Source organism: Brassica oleracea, chromosome C4, assembly GCF_000695525.1.
Source record: "Brassica oleracea var. oleracea cultivar TO1000 chromosome C4, BOL, whole genome shotgun sequence".
Classification (NCBI taxonomy): Eukaryota; Viridiplantae; Streptophyta; class Magnoliopsida; order Brassicales; family Brassicaceae; genus Brassica; species Brassica oleracea.
This window is the reverse complement of record NC_027751.1, coordinates 5,065,956-5,069,613: the sequence shown is the minus strand read 5'-3', so window position 1 is coordinate 5,069,613 and position 3,658 is coordinate 5,065,956. Positions and strand designations below refer to the sequence as shown.

The 3,658-nt window shown below is 35.4% G+C and overlaps 1 long non-coding RNA gene across 1 annotated transcript; it reads left to right on the top strand.

Moving 5' to 3' along the window:
- The first annotated feature begins 1,229 nt into the window (after window positions 1-1,229).
- LOC106341189 lies at window positions 1,230-2,591 on the top strand. The gene is made up of 2 exons (XR_001269578.1): window positions 1,230-1,368; window positions 2,391-2,591. It is a non-coding gene; the product is annotated as an uncharacterized LOC106341189 (long non-coding RNA).
- Window positions 2,592-3,658: the final 1,067 nt, after the last annotated feature.

Below are 3,658 nucleotides of genomic sequence, written 5' to 3'. Positions count from 1 at the left end.
TGTCACTTTTAAAGATAAAGTTGTTTTGAAAATACTATAAAAACTATAAATGGCTAAATGTAAATTGATCGAATATATGTGTTTGATTGATTGCCTTACTAAAGTATAGGAGTAGGTGACAACGTCAGCTTTAGTTATGACTTATGAGGTTAGAATATGAGACATCTCTAAAAAAGTTTTTTATAATGATATCTTCATTAATTCCAATATGTAAATCTATGGAACAAAATACTTATATTGTTTCTTTTTGTATGAATCCAAATGTTAAGGACAAGTTGATCCCTTGTGTGAATACATTGAAACTACAACTTGCATAATTCAATTTGTTAATAGTGAAACCAAAGATAATATTATGTATATTTATCTCTTTCAGATCATTTTTCATGCCACATTATTATATATACAAGAATATTAACCTATTCGTTTGACCAACCGTACAAAGATACGCACGATCCCCGATATTACGTATTTACGTGTGCATGTTGATAAATAATGAGTTAATGTCATACCGAAAGTTTGAAAATGCATATATACAGATACAAAATACACATACATCTTGAACACGAGCTTAATTACAAAAAATAAGGTATATGACTTATAAAAAGTCAATGGCGTATAGAGGTAGCCACGAGTTCTGTACCAACGCTGGCAAGCAAATCAGAGACCAGCAATATGGCAATATGGCAATAGGCGATAAGCTATTTCACGTATTTATGTCAAACCGGTTAGCGATTTAGAGGTCTTTGGATAGAGAGATTGAACATCGGTTATGTTATTTCCAAACTAGCTTGGTTTGTTGATCACAAAAAAGTAGCCTGGTTTTGTCAACCGAGAGTACCTACAGTAACCCGTTACGAAACAACCATAAGATTACAAGCAATATGGGATACCCTAAGATGTTAACTCCCTACACATGTTTATTTTTAGGAAAGAGGTTGTTTCAACGAGCTTGGAACATGCATGAGACACGTTGAGCTCTCGGTCTTAATTGTTGCTATTATTTATTAATACTTAGTTTTCATGTGCTTATTTTATGTTTATGGTTGAATCAGTTCAGTGAAAACCGGAACCAGAAGAAGTTAAGAACTTGAAGAAAGTCAACTATTGAATAGGAGTATAAAACAAGTAATGACCAAGTCAAATTATCTTAAATTTTGTTCTTTTTTCCCAAATAATTTATTAAGCCCAGATTAATATGCAGTATTATTGACATAAAAATACAGAAGCATATTACTTAACCAAAACTCATGATAATCTCGATGATATGCTGCGTTTATGATATATAATTAGTCTATCAAATCATTGTGACAAGAAAGGAAGTGCATCAATCTTTGGAAGCTTGTATTGGTAACTCTAAACAGTTTTCAGGTTTAATCTTTCTTCTGTCAGTGTCATCTAAAACCCATATAAACCAAATCATATTTTGATCGTTCCTAGATTATTTGGATGATCCGTTGCTAACGACTGTTTATCAACTTTTACATCAGTCGCACTCGCATGTATATACCTGTTTTCTTACACCTTGTACACGTCAACGCACAACTGTTTTTTTTTTGTCTACAAGTTTTATACGTGGTAGTCACATCGTTGTTTTCTAGTGGTATAGCCGTAGGCCCGGGGCAAATAATCCGAACCCGAAAACACGAAGTGAAACATATTCGGGTCGGGTTCGGATGTTTGTCAATAACTGATTGGATCTGTAATTTTGGTATAATGGGTTTCGGGTCGGGTGTAAACCGAAAACCCCAATAGTTATAACCGAAACCCGATCTTCTGTGATCCTTGTTCCTCAACCCTATTCGATTACAGAGTTATTCTTTGCAAAACCTCAACTATCAAGCCGTGAAATCTCATCGTCCCTAACTATCTTCACAGATATTCATTTCTTAATCCGATTCACTGCATATTCTCATCAATTCTCTTTTCTATTTAGAATTTGAAACCCTAATTCTTAGCTCCTATAAGTTTTAAATATTGTGGTTTGATAGTGTTTAAACTACTTATATGAATAGTTTTCGGGCTGAAACTTTTTTAATATGCTTCGTTGTTTGATGCTATTTGGATACTGTGCTGAGTTGTTGTTTTCTGGTTTGACAGTGCATGTTTTGTCTCTGTTTCGTTTTTTAATCCGTCTTTGATGCTAGTTAGATGCGTGTGATATGAACAATGATTTAAGTTATTTTCAAAGAGTATTATTATATAATTGTATTCATTATGCATCGTTGTTTGATGCTACGTGTGCTAAGTTTCTTTTCAAAGAATATTATTGGTAGTTGTTTGATGCTACGTGTGCTAAGTTTCTTTCAAATTGTATTATTTTATTCATTATGTTATCATGTTATGTAATTGTGTTTTGTTTGGCTCTGAATATTGTGGTTTACTTTTTGCAGATGGATTCATCATCCTCACAGAACAATGGAGCTGGCAAAGAACATGAAGTTCAGTATACTAAAATAGGAAAAGGAAGGAAACATATACACCTACTTTGCTTGTAATTAACGTGTATATGGTCTCTTCTTTCATTGACCTACTATACTTGTAATGTTTAGAACCATTGCATATGTTTCGCTCGTATCGTACGTCTTGTGTTTTGCTTTGTCTGACATGTTTTTCATGAAAAAAAATTGTAACGACCTTAATCCGGTAATTGCTTTCTTAACCGGTTTGATTTCAATAATAATTTTAATAAACCAAGCCAAATTATTTTCTTTTTCCACTGCGTTTTGGTATATGTATATATACGCCCAACGTGTGTATCTCCTTCATTTTAAACCTAGCCGTCAAAGTGGAGAACTGAAGGAAGTCTTCAGCCTTTCCGTTCACCTCCATCGTTGATATGGAGGTACGTTGCACCGGAGCCGATTGCACGTGAGCAATGACTGCGTCACCGTCTCAACACCACCGGACGTGGAGCTGTACATCTCCGGAGATCCATGTCGCCAAAGTCCTAGTCGCCCTCATCACCACTTGTCAAATCCAAGGCCAGCTTTATCTTTGTTCATGGGATGAACGTAAGAATCCGCTCTTCCCTTACGTTCATGTCATATTTAATAATTTCATGTTGTGTCCTTTGGTCAGTCGTGAAGGTTTAAGTGCTTTTGTCCTTGTTTCTTGTACAACAAGTTGTTGTAACCCTAGCCTTATTAATTAATCTTCTGTATTTTTGCCGAGCTTCCATGTGATGCGTTTGATCTGCCTTTATGCGCCATTGAAGAGAGATCAAAACCCAGGGAGAAATCCTGAGCTTTCTTGTTGCTCAAGTCATCTCGTTATTTCCGTCATGTTATCAATTTCCCGATCTTGGCTAAGGTGAGGGTATTTTCTCGAGCTTCTCTTACACGGTTTAATACCACGAATAAGTATAATTTATTTCTAATGTGTTTCCGTCTGCGTGAAATTGAGTCTGTCATTGCTTGTTTAGTTTGTAGGTTCTTTGCTTAAATTGGAACTAGGGTTATAGATGGTTCAACAATACTTGTTCATTTATAATATATATATATATATATATAGTATATTGATGTGATTTGGATGAAAGCCGACCATGGGTGTATCGGTTGGAGACAGTACATTGGGTGTGGTGTTTGCTGCGGCACAGCGTAGTCAACCTGTTGTGCCAAGGCGTGGAGGTCGATAAATCATCTACGGGCGTGTGTTACCG